The sequence below is a fragment of the Oryctolagus cuniculus genome, chromosome 1 (genome assembly GCF_964237555.1).
Source record: "Oryctolagus cuniculus chromosome 1, mOryCun1.1, whole genome shotgun sequence".
Taxonomy (NCBI): Eukaryota; Metazoa; Chordata; class Mammalia; order Lagomorpha; family Leporidae; genus Oryctolagus; species Oryctolagus cuniculus.
The window spans coordinates 187,345,269-187,365,592 of record NC_091432.1 but is presented as its reverse complement, the minus strand read 5'-3'; the positions used below and the strand labels follow the sequence as shown (position 1 = coordinate 187,365,592).

Here is a 20,324-nt window from a genome sequence, read left to right as displayed (position 1 = left end):
GCCGGCCTCTATTGGATTTAATCACAGAGGTTCTAGAAGAAGAGCATAAAGAAGAAAGAAAGAGCTTGAGTTCATTCCCCTGGCTTCCCCCTCCACCTTTCTCTTCCTCCCTTCCTCCCTCCCTCCCTCCATCCCTCCCTCTCTCTCTCTCTCCCACTCTGCCTCGCCTTTCTCTTTCTGTCATATCACCACAGTTTGCTTATGGTCTGCTTCTGCTCTGGTCTCCAACTTCTGTTATCTCTGACCACCATCTTCTCTGAGAATAATAAAAGAACCCTTCCGTATTTATTCTGAGGTGCTTCATCATCCCTAATTGCTTTTCCTTAATCCTACCTCCACAACTGTCAATTACCTTCTTTTTTCTTTTCTTTTTTTTTTTTTTTTTTTTTTTTTGACAAGCAGAGTGGATAGTGAGAGAGAGAGACAGAGAGAAAGGTCTTCCTTTTGCCATTGGTTCACCCTCCAATGGCCGCCACGGCCGGCACGCTGCGGCTGGCGCACCACGCTGATCCAAAGGCAGGAGCCAGGTGCTTCTCCTGGTCTCCCATGGGGTGCAGGGCCCAAGCACCTGGGCCATCCTCCACTGCACACCTGGGCCATAGCAGAGAGCTGGCCTGGAAGAGGGGCAACTGGGACAGAAGCCGGCGCCCCAACTGGGACTAGAACCTGGTGTGCCGGCGCCGCTAGGTGGAGGATTAGCCTATTGAGCCGCGGTGCCATGTCAATTACCTTCTAAAAAACATTCTTCAAAGTCATTATTTGAGCATGCTGACAGACCCTATCTGATATATAGGTGCATGAGACAGTCATTTCTCTTAGGCATTAAAGGCTTCTAATTTTATACAATATGTATATAATATATCCTTGCTTTTAAAGAGGTGTACAATTAATGAAATAGGATTTAGAAACAGAAATATTTTTGTAAGGCATATTCTTCAAAATTCCATTAAATTTCATACTTCACACAAGACAAAGAGTGCAACCAGTGCCTCCAGTATTATTAAAGAAAATGATTTTCACCATTTCATTATTTACACAATAAGACTCATATAATGTGAGAACTGATTCATCTATGGGTCAACTAAGAAAAAAATTGAAATTCCCCAAGTTTTTTCCCTTCCATGTGATCTAACACATCCTTAAATTATTTATATTTAAGAACATCTTCATGTCTAATGAAATCAGTCATGGTTTCCTCTCTTTATACTACAGATGAAAGTAATATGGAAACAAGAGTTTATCTAAAAACACTGAAACAAATTCCAATCATAATCTTGTAATGTTCAGACATTCTTGGAAAATAAATCTTCCAACTCCTAAGTCAGTCAACAGTTATCAAGCATCCAATGTCACATGGTATGCTACGTGTTGGAGATATATGATAAATGACGAGTGCTATTCCTGATTTCACATATCTTAAATCCAGGTAAAATGAAAATAATTAAATAACAATCATAAAAATAAATACATGAAAGTTGCCTAAAAATGTACATCTTATCCTTTATTGAACTTAGGAAAATTATTTTCTGACGTTTCTCTCTTGCACATTTTAGGATCTTTTCTTTATGTTTCACTGTGGAGAGTTTAATTACAACGTGTCTTTTTTTTTTAACTTTTATTTAATGAATATAAATTTCCAAAGTACAGCTTATGGATTACAATGGCTTTCCCCCCATATCGTCTCTCCCACCGGCATCCCTCCCCTTTCCCACTCCCTCTCCCCTTTATTCATATGAGGATTCATTTTCGATTCTTTTATATACAGAAGATCAGTTTAGCATACATTAAGTAAAGATTTCAACAGTTTGCTCCCACACAAACATAAAGTGAAAAATAATAGATGATTTTTTAAATGATGATGAAATCAGATCAGACCTTTTGTCATGTTTAATCCCAGTGAGAGTCAAGTTGGGAATTGATAATTTCTTCTTCTTTTTTTTCACAGAAGATCAGTTTAGTATACATTAAGTAAAGATTTCAACAGTTTGCACCCCCATAGAAACACAAAGCAAAATATACTGTTTGAGTACTCATTATAGCATTAAGTCACAATGTACAGCACATTAAGGACAGAGATCCTACATGAGGAGTAAGTGCACAGTGACTCCTGTTGTTGACTTTACAAATGGACACTCCTGTTTATGGCCTCAGTAATCTCCCTATGCACCAGCCATGAGTTTCCAAGGCTATGGAAGCCTTTTGAGTTCACCAACTCTTATCTTGTTTAGACAAGATCATAGTCAAAGAGGAGGTTCTCTCCTCCCTTCAGAGAAAGGTACCTCCTTCTTTGAAGACCTGTTCTTTCCATTGGGATCTCACTCACAGAGATCTTTCAATTAGGGTTTGTTTGTTTGGTTTTTTTTGTTTGTTTGTTTGTTTTTTTGTTGTTTTTTTTCCAGAGTGTCTTGGCTTTCCATGCCTGAAATACTCTCATGGGCTTTTCAGCCACATTGGAATGCCTTTAGGGCTGATTCTGAGGCCAGAGTGCTATTTAGGACATCCACCATTCTATGAGTCTGCTGAGTATCTCGCTTCCCATGTTGGATCACTCTCCCCTTTATTTATTCTATCAGTTAGTATTAGCAGGTACTAGACTTGTTTATGTGCTTCCTTTGACTCTTAGTCCTTTCATTATGATCAATTGTGAACTGAAATTGATCACTTGGACTAGTGAGATGGCATTGGTACATGCCACCTTGATGGGATTAAATTGGAGTCCCCTGGTATGTTTCTAACTCTACCATTTGGGGCAAGTCAGCCTGAGCATGTCCCAAATTGTACATCTCTTCCCTCTCTTATTCCTACTCTTATGTTTAACAGGGATCACATTTCAGTTAAATTTCAACACTTAAGAATAACTGTGTATTAATTACAGAATTAAGCCAGTCATATTAAGTTGTTCATTAACAGTCAGGGCTATGCTGATCAAGTCACCGTTTCCCATAGTGTCCATTTCACTTCAACAGGTTTCCTTTTTGGTGTTCAGTCAGTTGTCACCGATCAGGGAGAACATATGGTATTTGTCCTGGCCAACAGGCACATGAAAAAATGTTCAAGGTCATTAGCAATCAGGGAAATGCAAATCAAAAACCACAATGAGGTTTCACCTCACCCCGGTTAGAATGGCTCATGTGCAGAAATCTACCAACAACAGATGCTGGCGAGGATATGGGGAAAAAGGGACACTAACCCACTGTTGGTGGGAATGCAAACTGGTCAAGCCACTATGGAAGTCAGTCTGGAGATTCCTCAGAAACCTGAAGATAACCCTACCATTCGACCCAGCCATCCCACTCCTTGGAATTTACCCAAAGGAATTTAAATTGGCAAACAAAAAAGCGGTCTGCACCCTAATGTTTATTGCAGCTCAATTCACAATAGCTAATGCCCATCAACGGTAGACTGGATAAAGAAATTATGGGATATGTACTCTTTAGAATACTATACCGCAGTAAGAAACAACGAAATCCAGTCATTTGCAACAAAATGGAGGAATCTGGAACACATCATGCTGAGTGAACTTAAGGAAAATTATTTTCTAAAGAATCACTCTAACTGTGACATAAGTGATGAATAGGAGCTCTTCAATCAAATGGAAAAACTCTTGCCAAGCTATTAAACTAATATTTTGGAGTAAAGATATAGCTGAAAATCAAGGGTTCCTTGAGCCATTACAGATGCTAGCCAGAAAGAAAAGACCCATCCTAGGACAATTTTTGTACTTCCAGCAGCAGAGTTAGGTAGCAGTTGGAAATATGTTTGCAGTCTTAAAGCTAAAAATATTTTTATTTGTAAAAGTTACAAATAAATCCATAGATAAGAGGAGTGGGGTAACATGAACTAAGGAAAGCTTTGGGACAGGAAGGAAGTCCATAAGGAGAACTAATTGTTGCTTAAGGATTATTTGAACTTAACAGCCTAGAGAATTTAAAAATAAAACAAGTTCTGCAGCCTGGTGGCTGATCATGACGGAATTTAAGTCAAGGTTTCAACACACATTCAGAAATGTGTAATAGTCTGTCTGTCGGTTTTGTTTGCAACAGTTAAATGTTTAATTTCCTTCTCTCTTTCCCCCTTCCATTTTTCAAAAAATTAAAGAAGCTGAGAAGCAGAGTGGGAAGGAAATAGCTAGAAAGGTATATGGAGGAGGGTAGGAAATCGTGAGGGTAGAAAGAATGCTAAGGGGATAGACGGAGAGCTCATTATAGATCTTGAACTTTGTTGCAGAATTACTTCACATAGTGAAGAGAACAGATTTGCTCTCTTGGGCATCTTTTATATGGAAATCAATCCCACAGCTCATGTGGGCTCAACTGTCATAACATAATCATTTCCCAAAGACCCTATCTCCTAACACCATCACCTTGGGAATTAGTATTTCAACTTACGTATTTGTGGGGGGTAGGAGATAACATACCATATGAATTATAAACAGTCTACATATATTAATAGCTAAATAAATTATGGCATAAATAAACTATGGTAATAAATTAGAATGATAGTTAAGTCTTACAATGAATAGGGCAGAACGAAATGCACTAATATGAAAGAAGCTATATGGGGCATATTGAGTTAGACAAATTATTTAACAATAAAACTAATTACATAGATGCATATATGTACATATTTAAATATGTAAATACACAAATACCTGGGAAAAGTTCTCAAAGAATTGACAATAAACATGGAGAGAGAGAGGCATGAATAGAGCATTGTGATAGAAAAATAACATATAATGGGTATTTGATTTTATTTTACATGTTCCTGTTTGTTTCCATTTTTTTTTCTTTTTGTTCAAAGATTTATTCATTTATTTGAAAGGCAGAGCTACAGAGCGGTAGTGGCAGTGGCAGTGGCAGTGGCAGTGGCAGTGGCAGAGACAGACAGAGAGAGAGAGAAAGAGAGAGAGAGAGAAACAGAGACAGAATGTCTTCCATCCACTGGTTCACCCCCCGAGATAGCCTCAATGGCCGGAGCTGTGTCTATCCAAAGCCAGGAGCCAGGAGTCTCTTCCAGGTCTTCAACATGGGTGCAGGGGTGCAAAGATTTGGGGCATCCTCCACTGCTTTTCCCAGCCACAGCAGTGAGCTGGATCGGAAGTGGAGCAGCCAGGACTCGAACCAGCACCCATATGGGATGCCAACACTGCAGACGGCTACTTTACCTGCTGCGCCATTTATTTCTTTTTAAGTTAAAATAAAAATTTTCTCTAACATGAAAACAATAATATGGACTAAGCTTCTAACATTTTGGAGAAGTGAAATATACTTCTATCTTGTATAGCAGGAGAATTCCTCATTCACCATTGTGTACCAAACTCAATCATCACAGTTATTTAATCAAGTTTAAGTCACAACTGCTCCAAATTTCAAACAATAATTATAAGCATGTTTAAATCTGGGGCACCTGGATGCTCAAAAACCTCCCACACATTCCACAAACAGCCGACACCACCATTTCATCCCTGCTTCTATAGGACTTTGAAATCAGGGTACCAACCATTATACTGGAATCACTTCTTAGGCCATCAGTAAACTTATTTATCTGAATGCTCTGTGTTTAGTAAAGAAAATATTAAAGAGAAAGTGTCCTGAAGAAATGGCAGAAAAATGCAACAAAGAGGAGTCATCTCTGGTTTTCACCCCCTCTTCACCTAATAAATGCTGGAGGAATGCGAGCCATTTCCATAATTCATAGGCATCCTGTGATGTGCAAGGTTATTTTTGAATTTGTTTCTCCTGTAAGAAAAGATTTTCTTCCTAAAATTAGATTGTGAATCTACTTGCAAAGCCACTAATCAAACATAAGTTAAAGCTACTTAAATAAGGGAGAGAAAATTTTAGAGCTCTAAAATCATTAGAAATAGGTCACCGACAGCTTCAATAAAACTTCAGCAAAGGTTCCAATAAAAAAGGTATTCTCATTAAGAAGCTGCAAAGTAATCCTGCTATCAAAGAGGGGGAAAAACCACATATACAAAAGCAGCAAAATACAGTCTATAAAATCATTTAATGAAGCAGAAATTTGTATCTCTGCCATATCTAATGTACTTGTTGAAAAACCTTGGCATATTCACTAATTATGAACTATATATTATACACAGTTATTAGGAGTATTATTCAGCAACAGAAGATTTAAGGTTGGTTGTCTCTTTTTACCATAGTTAGCAAAGAAATATAGGCACATATATGATCTGCTTTAATAGGTTAGAAAATAGGAGAGAATTTACTAACTAGCCCTTTAATTATGCAAACAGAGTTTCCATAATTCTGAAACAGAATTCCATGACACCCACAGATTTCCCTACAAGTAAATAGTAATTACAGTATTCATAGCAGAAAATGCTACATTTTAGGTTGCAAAACAATCTCTATTATTACCTAACATATTGACATTTGAAAGGTGTCTAAAACTTGCCTACTAGGCTGATTTGTATATTTTTTGAAGTCATGCATTTCTTTATTTTCATAAAAAAAGTAAGAAAAGTTTCTTCAGCCATGTTCAAAGTAAGAGACAATGGAGAAGGAAATTTGCTGTTGAACTTTAAAGTATTATATTTAGCAGGTCCTCAGTGGGTTGCATAATCAGTTCAAGACTATGGATTAACAATCAAAGGAAGCTCAGATACTGACCTACATTACAGAAACCCTATATGCATAACCAAAAAATTCATCCTCCCCAAAGAACTGAAAGCTTGCTAGCTAAGCAGTACATGGCCAAATATAATAATATAATATATAATAATATAATATAATATATGATAATATAATAATGCAAGGGACCAGAAAAATATTGTCTTGAAAGGCATCATATCAAGAGTTAGTAAAACAGTAAGAGTCCTGCATAGTCCATCATTGGTTTTCATATCTAGACAATAAGCCTGCAAGACAATGGTTATTTAAGTATTTATTATGCGAGTATAAATCTATACCTGTTTCTGGAACTTCACTCAATGGGACATTATGTTCATCCTCAGGTTGTTCAATATGCAAGTTTCCAAAGTTATAGTCACACCAGAGTGAGATAATTGAAACAATCTCAAGCTTCACACCCAACGTATTTCACAAGCACGTCACCCTGGCAAGAGTTAAACTTCAGTTATGATGATGTCCACAAAATCTGCTCCTCCTCCTATCTCAATAAACAGATCCTCCATCTACCAAACCATGTGCTCATGTTAGAAAAGTATTATTTGTAATAGCTTCCTGTTCTCATTTGCACAATCACCAAGTTTTTTAAATTTCCTCATTCACTCATTTCCCTTCACCCCCACAATAGTCCAGATTATCAAAATCACTTCTCTAAATCTAAATCTAAACTCATTAGTCTTGAAACTCCTTCTAGTGCCTTGACCCTAATTTTGCAATAAAAATGTATTCTTTAAGAAGGAACACAAGGGGCCAGCACTGTAGTGCAGCAGGTTAACACCCTGGCCTGAAGCGCCAGCATCCCATATGGGCACCGGTTCTGGTCTCGGCTGCTCCTCTTCCAATCCAGCTCTCTGCTATGGCCTGGGAAAGCAGTACAAGATGGCCCAAGTCCTTGGGCCCCTGCACCCACATGGGAGACCTGGGGGAAGCTCTTGGCTCCTGGCTTCGGATCGGCGCAGCTCCGGCCATTGTGGCCAACTGGGGAGTGAACCAGTGGATGGAAAACCTCTCTCTCTCTGCCTATCCTCTCTGTGTAACTCTGACTTTCAAATAAAATAAGTAAATCTTAAAAAAAAAAAAGGAACACAAAACACATAAACTATGGACCACAAAAAACTGTATCCTTTGTTTCCAAATTAAATTAGTGCCCATATGCAAACATAGTTTGCCAATGCCACAAGTAGTGGCTTTACCAGCTATGCCTCTCTGCCAGCCCTGGCCATTTGTAGTTCATCTTTTGAAAAATGCCTATTCATATCCTTAGCCCATTTCTTAACTGGATCATTTGCTTTGTTGTTCAGTTTCTTGAGATCCTTATATGTTCTGGATGTTAATCGTTTATCAGATGTACAATTTGCAAATATTTTTTTCTTATTCTGTTAGTTGACTCTGTTGAGTATTTCCTTTGCTGTGCAGAAGCTTGTTAGCTTCATGTAATCCCATTTGTCTATTTTTTTTAAAGAAAGTTTTTCCTATCCATATTTCCCTATATTCGTTAACTTATTTGTCAAACTGACTGAGACATGCTGTGCCCAGATTAAGCATTTTTGAGGATTAGAGCAAGGGGGATGTCCGTGAAGATTCTCCTTGTTGAGATTACCATTTGAATCAGTAAAGCAAGTTGTCTATCCAGGGTTGGTGGGCATTGCCCATTCTATTTAGGGACTGAACAGAATAAAAACATGGAAAAGGGGGGAGTTGATTCTTTCTGCCTGAGTCAGAATTTATATCATCTGTAGGAACTATGCTTCTCAGATGTACATCACCAGCTTTCCCAGGTCTCCAATTCTCAGAGAGCAGATTGCCAGCCTCCATAGTCACAGGAGCCAATTCTTTATAATGTCATATAAGTGTGTGTGTGTTGTTTGTGTAAACACTATGTAAACATATACATATATGTAGGTATGTGTGTGCATTTGTGTCTATGTATCTACATACTTCTTCATATAAATTCCTACCAGATATCTAAATCATATTTTGTCCAATTATTCTGATAATTACTTTGTTTGTAACAGTACTCATTTAGACTTAATATTAGGCTGAAATAAGTCACCAAATAACTGATTACAAAGCAGATTTTTATATATTCATTCATTTAAGGAACATTCATTGGATATTTACTTTATGTCCTAGACAATGTAATCTAAAGAATATAAAAGAAAATTCATATTGTCCATAAGACTTCTTTGGTCCAAGTATTTATATAAATACAGTTTTATATCACAAATACAATTCTGCAGATATTTTTGTATAGCTCCTGGATATCTTCATTGATTTATTTATTTGTTTGTTTATTTACTTGAAAGGCAGAGTTACAGAGAGGCAGAGCCAGAGAGAGAGAGAGAGAGAGAGAGAGGTCTTCCATTCACTGGTTCACTCCCCCAGATGGCCACAATGGCCAGAGCTGCACCATTCCAAAGCCAGGAGCCAGGATCTTCTTCCAGGTCTCCCACATGGGTACAGAGGCCCAAGGACTTGGGCCATCTTCCACTGCTTTCCTAGGCCATAGCAGAGAGCTGTGGAAGTGGAGCAGCTGGGACTCAAACTGGCACCAATATGGGATGCTGGCATTGGAAGCAGCAGCTTTACATGCTATGCCACAGCACTGGCCCCAGGTATACCTTCTTAAATATTCCACATACACATAGTTGACAGATAGCTAGGTATAAGATAAGTAGGTAGGTAGGTAGGTAGGTAGGTAGATTTTTGAATACTAGGATTAACATTAGATAAATATGTAGATAAAGTATTAAATAAATAGTACTAGATAAATAAGTAGAAAATAGATTTGAATATATCTGTATAGATGTTTATTAAAATATCACATACCAATACATAAATTAGATGTCCAGTTTACAATACAGTTTTTATGCAAGCCTTCTATTCATTCCTTTCTTTGTCAATAATTTCTTAACTCTTCTATTTTTCCCTTCTCCAGGTGAATATTAGTATAATTTCAAGTTCAGACAATCATACAGTGATTTTGAAAAGAATTATACCAAGCCCATGAGTTAATCTGTAAAGAACTGACATCTTGATCTTTAATGGTAATTCATGATTCTTAGCAATGATGATCAGGGACATTCTGCTGTTCCCTTATGCTTATGTTTAGTCAAATAACAAAAAAGAAAACAGAGCACACTATGTCAAAATAATACTCAAGATTTTGAATCTATGCATAGTGAGAAGTGCAGCACATTGACTTTTAAGTATCTTGACAGCCAAAATATCTCTATTTTTTTATAAATTTACACCTAAACCATGGCCACCAAAGTCATAACTGGGAAATTTTTCATAGTAGACTGGCTAAAATTTTAGGTCATAACTAGTACTTTAGTGAATATTCAAAAACAACTCTTCAGACAATAGATTAACTTTCAAACAGCATACATCACTAGACAAGAATCTTCTAATGTTATAATCCATGGCTTATTGATTCATCATTTACCACCAACATTAAATTTAAGCAATAAGATGAGGAGATAACATTGGGGTACAAGGGATTGGGTTGCCAATTGCAACACTAGTATCCCATATCAGCATGCTGGTTTAGTCCCTGCTGCTCCATTTATGATCCAATTTCCTGTTTAATGGTCCCAGGAAGACAACAGAAGATACCCCAAGTACTTGGGACCCTGCTACCCATACGGGGTCAGGGATGGGCTCCTGTCTTTGGCCTGGACAAGCACTAGCCATTGCGCTCTTTCTTTCTGTTAGGATGCCTTTCAAATAAATAAATCTCTTTAAAAATGTTTATATATATGCTTATCATTTAAAAAAACTGAGTAGTGAGAACAATGACATTGTCCTTGGAAAGGAACATAATGAACCAATGTGTGTATGTGTGCATGTGTTTTGTTATTATATTCCAAAATAGAGATATATAATCAACATGAGTTCATGCCCTCAAAAAATACGAAAATAATTGGCTTAGAATTAACAAAGTTACTGACATTTAAAAAGGCCATACAATAGAGAAAAAGTACAGAATTTCTTTACTAAATTTTAGGGTGAGTACTTAACAGTTATGTATATGCGCGCGCGCGCACACACACACACACACACACATAACTGTAGAAGCCAAAAGTTTATTTTAAAACTGGCGCTAATTGATCTTTCCCTCTCTTCCTTATAAGTGTATCTTTATTAGTAAGCCATTCAAAAAATAAAAACTTTGACCACGTCTTATATGGATTATTTCTTTGGTTGCTTTAATTCCTGATATATTCTGAATATTAATCCTTTGTTGGATAAGTGGTTTGTAAGTATTTTCTCGCATTATGTAGGATATCTCTTCACTCTACTGATTATTTACTTTGCTATGTAGAAGCTTCTGAGTTTGGTGTAATCCCGTTTGTTCAGTTTTGCTTTTGTTCCCTGTACTTTTAGGGTCTTATCCAAGAAGTCATTACAAATACCAATATCTTGAAGTGTTTCCCTATATATTCTTCCAGCAATTTCATAGTTTCAGATATTACATTTAAGTCTTTGATCCATCTTCATTTGATTTTTGTATATGGTGAGAGGTAAAGCTGGATGTGGTTCATGATAAAAAAGAAAGATACTAATATGAGATAGGAGAAATTGGATGAGGGCTATATGGGAACTCTGTATTACTATCTCACAATTTTTGCTTTGTAAATTTAAAGCTCTTCTGAAGTGAAATGTCAAAATAACTGAAAACAGAAAAAAATGAACTACACAGAGGCATGAAATCAATGTTCCCCAAAGAATTTGAAAGGGATGTAAATTATAGAGGGCTTCAGCCTTTGACACACTCACATAGAACTTGCCCCCTTGGACAGCTGTCATTATGTTTGTTTGTTTTACTCAACACAGGAAATTACAAAAAAGGAAAACAAATTTATAATTTTACAAAAATTATAATTTTTAAAATTAAGGACCAACACTGTGGTGAAGCAGGTAAACCCACTGCCTGCTACACCACCATCCCATTAGGGCACTGGTTTGTATTCTGGCTGCTCCATTTCCAATCCAGGCCCCTGCTAATTGCCTGGAGAAAGCAATGGAGAATGACCCAAGTAATTGGGCCCCTGCTGCCTACATTGGGGAACTGGAGGAAACTCCTGGCCCTTGGCTTTGGCCTGACCCAGCCCCTGCTGTTGCAGTCATCTGGAGAATGAACCAGTGAATGGAAGGCCTGTCTCTCTGCCTCTTTCCTCTCTTTCTTTCACTCTCTCTCTTTCTGTAGCTCTTTCAAATAGATAAATCTTTAAAAATAAAATTATTATTATTATTATTATTATTATTTACTATTTGGGGAGGCAAAGAGACAACAAAGAGCTCCTATCTGCTGGTTCACTTCCCAAATGCCTACAGACATCAGGGCTAGGCTAAGAGCCAGGATCTCAATCTGGGTTTCCCATATGGTGGCAGAGGCCCAAGTACTTGAGCTGAAATCAGCAGTGGAGGCACTCTGATATCAGATGCGTGCATCCCAAGTAGCATCTCGAGTGCTATGCCTATCATCAGCCCCTAACTTTTGTAAACAATCAGAAGGATGCACATAACAAAGGAACATAAAAATGTTAGCGTTGAAATCACCATAACAGGGGCAAATAATATGGCAAAAGGTATGAACACAGTCCATGAGACACAGGTGTACAAACCACCATCCATATATTCTCTAAGGCAAGATTTTCATTGCTGAACCAAGGGTTTGAGTTTGCAACAGTGTTTGGTCTGAAAAGTAAAGTAGTCACAAAAGAAATCTTGAAGATACCTATTCCATGATGGACATCTGCAGAAAATATAACTTTTTTTTTTTTACAGGCAGAGTGGACAGGGAGAGAGAGAGAGAGAGACAGAGAGAAAGGTCTTCCTTTGCCGTTGGTTCACTCTCCAATGGCCAATACGGCCGGTGCACTGCGGCCGGCGCACTGCGCTGGTCCAAAGGCAGGAGCCAGGTGCTTTTCCTGGTCTCCCATGGGGTGCAGGGCCCAAGCACCTGGGCCATCCTCCACTGCACTCCCTGGCCACAGCAGAGAGCTGGCCTGGAAGAGGGGCAACCGGGACAGAATCCGGTGCCCCGACCGGGACTAGAACCCAGTGTGCCGGCGCCGCAAGGTGGAAGATTAGCCTATTGAGCCGCGGCGCCGGCCAGAAAATATAACTTTTGTTGTGATTGTGTTTTAGCTAGTGGTGTATAAGTTCTTCACAAAATAAAAGATGCCAACAAATACTGAATTATCCATGCCCTTCCACACAGCTGAGAATCATCCTGTGCTTGCACAACGTTTGTCATGTCCTGTTATAAACACAGGGAAGCTTCCTTCCTTCTCTCATATTGCTCACTGTCAAATGGAAGAGATGCCAGGGCTGATTAGGTTCAGGTACAGAGAATGATTCTGAGCTAGAACTCTCTAACTCATGACATAGCAGACAATGGTGGGAAGAACTCTGAAAAGAAAAAGAAATGGCCTGCATCGATTCGGCAGAATGAATCACTCTGTCTGCATTAACTGCTCTACTCTCTTCAAGGATGTCATAGGATGTCCTTGTGCAAATCTCTTGAGGAAGAAAGAATATTAAAAGGTTAAGAAACTGATTCTAGGTTTCAAATATGCTTAAAAGAAATTGGAGAGCAGCAGGGCTACTTTAGGGAAATGTGGTACTATGTGGAAAGGCAGTCTTACAGAACACAAGTGTGTGAACAGAGTCATATCTCCCTCAGACCAAAGTCTCATTTGTTTTCTATAAACCACTAAGAATATGGAATGAAAAATAGCATAGAGAAATTTAGACTCTTATCTCTCACACAAGACTTGAAAATCCATTCCATGAGAATTTTAGTTCTAAACCTGAAAATAAAAATATTCAAGCTTCTGGAAGGCAATACAAGTTAATAGCTTCCAGATGATTTTGAGGTGAAGAAATAATTTTCAAAGGTCTAAAAGCACTAGTGAGGGAAAATTAATAAATTTAATATTAAAATTAAGAAATTTGGGGGTAGACATCATGATGCAGCAAGTTAAGCTGCCACTTGAGATGGAGGCATCCCATATTGGAGGACATGGGATCGATTCTCACATCTGCTTCTGATCCAACTTCCTGCTAATGTGCCTAGAAAGCAACAGATGATGGCCTAGGTACTTAGATTCCTGCCATCCATCTAAGAAACCCAAACGGAATTTCTAGCCACGGCATCAGTCTGGTCCAGCCCCAGCTGTTGTGGCCACATGAGGAACGAAGGAGCAGGTGAAAGATTTTCATTCTCTCTCTCTCTCTCTCTCTCTCCCCCCCTCTCCCTCTCCCTCTCTCTCCTCCCCATCCAACTCTCTCTGTCTTTGTCTCTGTCTCTGTCTCTCTCTCTCTGCCACCTCATGCTCCCTCTTATCTCTATCAATCTGCCTTTTAAATAAAGACTAAATTTTTTTTAAAAAAATAAGTTTTTATTAAGATACAATTAAGAGAGTAAAAAGATAAACTGCATGCTGGAGAAAGTATTTGCAACACCCATAATCAATTAAGGGCTCATATACAAAATTAAAACAGTATTCCAAACTATCATTTAAAAAAAAAAAACAGGACTCAAGGGAAAGATAGGCAAAAGGTTATGAAAGATGCTTACAAGAGAGATATTAGAATGCACAGCTGGGCCAGTGCCGTGGCTCACTTGGTTAATCCTCTGCCTGCGGTAACAGCATCCCATATGGGCGCCGGGTTCTAGTCCTGGTTGCTCCTCTTCCAGTCCAGCTCTCTGCTGTGGCCCAGGAAGGCTGTGGAAGATGGCCCAGTGTTTGGGCTCCTGCACCTGTATCAGAGACCAGGAGGAAATACCTGGCTGCTGGCTGCTTCGGCTGGGCATAGCTCTGGCCGTAGCGGCCATTTCGGGGATGAACAAACAGAAGGAAGACCTTTCTCTCTGTCTCTCTCTCTCACTGTCTAACTCTATCTGTCAAATAAAAAAAAATAAAAAAAAAAAGCAAGGGGCCAGTGTCGTGGCTTGCTTGGTTAATCCTCCGCCTGTGGTGCCGGCATCCCATATGAGCACCGGGTTCCAGTCCTAGTTGCACCTCTTCCAGTCCAGCTCTCTGCTGTGGCCCGGGAGGGCAGTGGAGGATGGCCCAAGTGCTTGGGCCCTGCACCCACATGGGAGACCAGGAAGAAGCACCTGGCTCCGGGCTTCAGATCGGCACAGAGCCGGCCCTAGCAGCCATTTGGGGAGTGAGCCAACGGAAGGAAGACCCTTTTCTCTGTCTCTCTCTCTGTCTATAATTCTACCTGTCAAATAACAGTAATAATAAAAGAATGCACAGCAAATATTTAAAAGAAGACTTAGCTTTATTAGTAAAAAGAAAAGGAAAGGCCCCTATAAACCTATCAAAACTCAAATGACAAAAATTTCAAGGGTTAGTCAGGTTCAATAAACAGTCACATACCATTGGTGGAAATGGAAAATCATTTTTAACATCTGCTTTACATTATTTACTCAGTTTAAAGATATCATGTCTAGTAATCTAGCAACTCCTCACTTAGATATATACTACACATGTATACCTATTAACCAAACACACACTTAAGAATATTCACAGCAGCATTATTTATAACTGTTGAGAACTGGAGATAATTCAAATGATATTTAATTATAAATTAAACGCAGTGTGGTAGTCATATAATGAAACACAGTATAGTCATCAAAATTAGCAGACTACACCCACGTGTAATAACAGCAATGAATCTGAAAAACATAATTTAGCAGGGGTGGGCCTTTGACACAGCAGTTAAAGTACTGATCAGGATATCCACATCCCATCCCAGAGTGTCTGAGGCAGAACCCCAGCTTCTCATCCACCACTTCTAGCTTCCTGAAAATGCGTGACATGGGGACAGCAAATGATGGCTCAAATGCTTGAGTCCCAGTGACCACAGGGGAGACCCAATGAAAGTCTGGGCTCCAGGCTTCAGCCTATCCCAGTCCTGGCTGCTGCAGCCATTTAGGTAGTAAACCAGCAGACAGAAGACCTCTCTCTATCTCTCTGACTTTCAGATAAAATGAAAATAAATAAATAAAGCTTTTTTTAAAAAAAAAAAAGCTGGAAAAATCAGATAGACACAAAAGAATTCATTATGTATAACTTCACTTACATAAAGCTTGGAAAATGGCAAAACAAATCTATGGTTTAGAATTCAAAAGAGCAGCAAGTTTTGTGGAGGAGAAAAGTTTAGGGTTCTGATAGAGGTATTTCTTGAGTACAGAGATGGTTTCAATGTGAGTTCATTTTGAGATAATTAATTCAGGTGAACACATTATTTTTGCACTTACTTCATCAGGAGATTTTCTTTTTTATAAAAAAAGCAGATAGATATGGTCTCTTTTTGGAGAAATAGAAAAGAAAGCCATTAATGTAGTCAGTTCTGATCAAATGCTAAGCCTTTTATCAAAATAACTCAAAATATCTTATTTTTAATTAAGTCTGCATAACCGTCTTTTTAAAATTAGGATCAACCAGCTTTAAAGATGAATATAGTAAGAAATCAAGTGATTTGCCATAAATTTAAAAGTTAGGAAGTTCCAGGGCCTGGGTGTAAGCTCCAGGACCTACTATTCTAAACATACTATCATGTCCATTGACATATGAATGCTTTGAATTTTAAAAAAGTTTGATTCATATCTCCCTCCAAGAAATTATGAATTCTGGGATATGCTAGCCTTCATTGCACCATCAGGAAATTATAATTTCTGCAGATGCCTGATGGAGAAATCAGTCCTCCCAAAAGCCTCGGAGCTTCTACCATACCCTCAAGCCCTTTTCAAGGCATTCATTTCTATAGGTCTCTGGATTTTGAATAAAATGACCTACGACCTGGCATCTGCCATATAATAGTGATCAAAGACACATGTTTTGAAGGTATATGGGGATATCTGAGTACCAAATCTGTCAGTATTTAACTTGTCTGTTTCATTGTTCCTGTATCTGTAAACCAGGGTTAAGAATAATTCCTGCTTCCAAAGCTGAGAAAGTGGAGCAGTAATCTGTGATTTTGGCATTAAAATACCAATAAATAACATTCTTAGCACAGTTTCAGGGATTTGTTGCTTTTCTAATGCCAGGTGACTATTTTTGACTCAAAGGCTAATGAAAACCAGTGGCCTGTGAGGTGGGCCTGATGTGAGATCAACTCCCATGAGAACAAGTCAGTCTGACCACACACTCTACATGGCTGGGATGAATGCAAAATGTAGAGGGAGCTGGCCGTCAGCGAGAGTGGAAGTTGAAGACCCACATTAATGAGGAACAATCCATATGTAATGGGGCCAGGTAGTCAGAAGCCATGAAATAGAGTCATGAATAGAGGAAACTTTGTTGGTAGCACAAGCAAAAAACTAAACAAGAACTACTTTAGGTAACAGCATGGCAGTACAACAGTACTAAGTAACAGACACTATTTCTGAAGGGAAAATTTTCAGACCCACCAGAATCAGAGCTATAGTGAGGAAAGTGTAGAACCCTGCAAGACAGGTAACGAATGAACCTCAAATTTTCTAAGAGGACTCCTCTGCCTATTACATGATTAAGCTGATCTCATCAGTACCCCTGCACCCAAAAGCTCTTCAATGCCTGAAATACCAATTAGAAGAGAAAGATAAAGAGTATGTCTTAAAAGCCAAGTAAGTAGACTAGAGTTAGATTAAGCCAATGGATAAAAGTTCAAGTCATTCAAAACAGTACTTAACTTTTACCTACTGAGTGGTTTTGCAATCTTCTTAAGATTGTCTATCAGAGATTGATTGCTCAATGAAGATTTTTTCCAAATCTAAAGATTATTATCTTCTTAATTATCCACATAGGGAAAATTCTGGAATTGGTGAGTTCAATCACAAACAGAGGAATTGCTATTTAACCCCAACTGGGAAACATTATCACAAAAAGAAATAGTCTTCAAAGTCTACTCAAAGGCAAACCAATCTGAAAAGTGAAAGTAAATATTCCATATGCTAAAAGATCAAGACTTAGGCCAAGGATTCAGCTTCAAATATGACAACTTCCACATTAATTATTTATGCTTTATTTATATTAGAAATCTCATGGAAAATGGAGGTAAGCAGTTTTATACATAATGAAAACACCGGAAAACCTAAAAGCCTTTGCTACAGATACTGTAATGTTCGATGCTTAGGAGATGAAGTTTTTAATGTTGAAATAGATATTTTTCTTAGGTTAATATTTAAGTTAATATTTAATTGATTCAAGTTCCTTTGGCTATCATCCCACACCAAGTAGATAAACATTTTGGAAAAGGTGATCTGCAAGGTTATTTGAATAACTGAAGGTTAGATGTATGTATTGCGCTGTTATTTTCAAACTGAATATTATAAATGCTTTTCTAGATGCATCCTAAGAAGCATTTTACCATGACAGATACTATTTGACCAGTGATAATTTAAGGGTCACATGAAAAAATTCCTATCTGCTACAATTCAGAAAAAAAAATAACTAGGAGATTGTGAACAAGGGCTATGTTCACTTTGCTGCATCAAGAATAACGTAGCAGGGCCTGTAACAAGTAAACAGTGGACAAGCTTGGTTCTGCTGGATTGAGATTAACCTTTACAAGCAATGCAGAATTAGAGTATAAAAATAAATTGAAAATGGCATCTCCTTAGACTCACTTTGTACTCTGCATTTTCTTAAGCCTTTATGTGGCTGTCAAATATTAGTTCAGGGCTCCATTTGTATTTATAGCATTTTATCTTTTTTTCTGAAAAGATAAGCACCCATCTTCAGAGAAAGCTTTTGACTACTGAATATAAAAAAACAACTCTTTCCTGAATGGTTAATGTTTCAAATGTGAGCATAGACACCAGATGGCAAAAAGGGGAAAAAGGAATGCAAGTTGCTTCATTGTTCAATGATAAGGATTTTTCCATCTGCTGGTTCAATACTAACTTGGTTTACATTCACTTAGAGACAGTACAATTAAAACTCTATTTGAAGTGAAATGTTTCAGCAGAAAAAAAAAGGAAACCTGAAAAATGCTTCTGTGGGTTACATTCATCCCCTAAATAGCTAAGCTTTTATATATGTACAAAATGTGAGTACATATTAAAACTAAGATATCAAATAGATTTTTGAAAAATTCTAAAGTCACAAACATTCAATTCTCACGAAGACAACTTAATGTGATTGAAATGGAAGGGATATTTCCTAGAATTTAGAGCTATAGTGAAATACAATGTAACTAAAATAATAATATGCCAGGGTAACCATCACATGTTAGAGGACAGCAGAGAAATTATACAACAAACTAGGTCTGAAAAACAAAAGAGTACCCAGACACAAATGGAATTCATGAGCACGGCCTCAAGTAAAAGAAACAAGAGCGTTCCAGGCTCCCACCAACCAAGTTGACCCCCTACTATTTCTGGATTTTTTGAAAGTTCTAGTAATATTTCTATGTGTGTATGTGTGTGTGTGTTGTGTCATATTTTCTTTTTTTAGAAAGCTTTTATTTAATAAATATAAATTTCATAGGTACAGCTTTTGGAATATAGTGGTTCTTCTCCCCATACCCACCCTTTACCCCCAAACCGTCCCACCTCCTACTCCCTCTCCCATCCCATTCTTCATTAAGATTCATGTTTAATTATCTTTATATACAGAAGATCAACTCTATACTAAGTAAAGATTTCAACAGCTTGCACCCACACAGACACACAAAGTATATTGTACTGTTTGAAGACAAGTTTTACCATTAATTCTCATACTACAACTCATTAAGGACAGAGGTCCTACAATTGAAGCAAGTGCACAGCAACTCCTGTTGTTGATTTAACAATTGACACACTTACCTATGACATCAGTGATCACCTGAGGCTCTTGTCATGAGCTGCCAAGGCTGTGGAAGCCGTTTGAGTCTACAAACTCCGTCAGTATTTAGACAGGGCCATAATCAAAGTGGAAGTTCTCTCCTCCCATCAGAGAAAAGCACATCCTTCTTTGATGGCCCCTTCTTTCCACTGGGGTCTCACTCACATATTTTCTTTGTCAAATCCCCTCTCATCCTTTTCCAGAAAGTAGTTCTACTCAAAATATTCATAATACTAAGAAGTCTTTTTCTGGGATTATATTCCTTTTGTCTAAAAGTACCATTAAACTAGTCATCTCTTGAGTACTTAGAAACACCTCAAGAATAAAGACCATAACTTACTTCTACATTTCTGATGCCTATCAACTAGCATGTGATATTTGGCAAATATTTTAAAATATTAATGGAATTGATCGAGGAATTCTGATGTCTAAACAACTATGTGGTTCTGAGTTTTTTTCCGCCAGCATTCCTGAAATATAATTAACAAATGAAAATTCTACATTAATATATGTATGTATTATATACATATATACATGTATATGTATCATATATACATTATGAAAGTATACATGATTCTGATGTACATATACATTATGTGCTGTACATTAACAAAACCAAGCTAAAAACTACATTCAGCACTTCCCACAGTTACCAATTTGTGTATGTGCATGCAGTAAGAACATTTAAGAGCTCCTCTCTTAGCAGGGTAGTTAGTATAAAGGGACAGAAGAGTGAATAGTTTGGTCTGAGAAGTCAGAGTTTAAGATGAAAGATAAGGGTAATTCAGTATTTGTGGAAAAATGTTCCAGACAGAGTGATCAGCAAGTGCAAAGAGTCTCA

At 37.9% G+C, this 20,324-nt stretch overlaps 1 long non-coding RNA gene across 15 annotated transcripts in view; it reads right to left on the bottom strand.

The window, feature by feature from the left end:
• LOC103346257 (uncharacterized) overlaps nucleotides 1–20,324 on the bottom strand; it is a 1,098,305-nt gene that overhangs the window by 831,591 nt on the left and 246,390 nt on the right. For 7 of the 15 annotated variants that reach the window (XR_007923860.2, XR_007923875.2, XR_007923861.2 and 4 more), the window contains one exon: nucleotides 6,932–7,077. The exons of the other annotated variants lie outside the window; for them this stretch is intronic. This is a non-coding gene — a long non-coding RNA (uncharacterized lncRNA). The remainder of the gene's footprint in view (nucleotides 1–6,931; nucleotides 7,078–20,324) is intronic. 15 annotated transcript variants of the gene reach the window in all.